Raw genomic sequence first — 300 nt, forward strand, 5'->3', positions numbered from 1 at the left:
GCTCACAATATTTATAGTTTTTCTGATCCAGTATTCTTTTTTTGTTTTGTTTTTAAGGCAAGAAGTTTTATCTATTATTTTATCTATCTCTTTTACTTTTAAGTCTATTATATATATTAAGGGCTTTGAAACAATTCAAAAACTTACTGTGTAGATCTCAGAATTAGTTTCAACTAGAAGATGTACAAGAGGGAAAGATTGATGTTTATGATGCTTTGTTCCTCATCAGGGATTTTTGAAGTAGGTTAAGACAATGCTGATTGATTAGGGTTCGTGTCATTATTTTCACAGTGAATTTTT

At 28.7% G+C, this 300-nt stretch overlaps 1 protein-coding gene across 1 annotated transcript in view; it reads left to right on the top strand.

Annotated features, from left to right (window-relative positions):
* The window catches only part of LOC119593021 (N-acetylneuraminate 9-O-acetyltransferase-like), a 28,303-nt gene that overhangs the window by 22,196 nt on the left and 5,807 nt on the right, over nucleotides 1-300 (top strand). The window lies entirely within an intron of this gene.

The sequence above is a fragment of the Penaeus monodon genome, chromosome 31 (assembly GCF_015228065.2).
Source record: "Penaeus monodon isolate SGIC_2016 chromosome 31, NSTDA_Pmon_1, whole genome shotgun sequence".
Lineage (NCBI taxonomy): Eukaryota > Metazoa > Arthropoda > Malacostraca > Decapoda > Penaeidae > Penaeus > Penaeus monodon.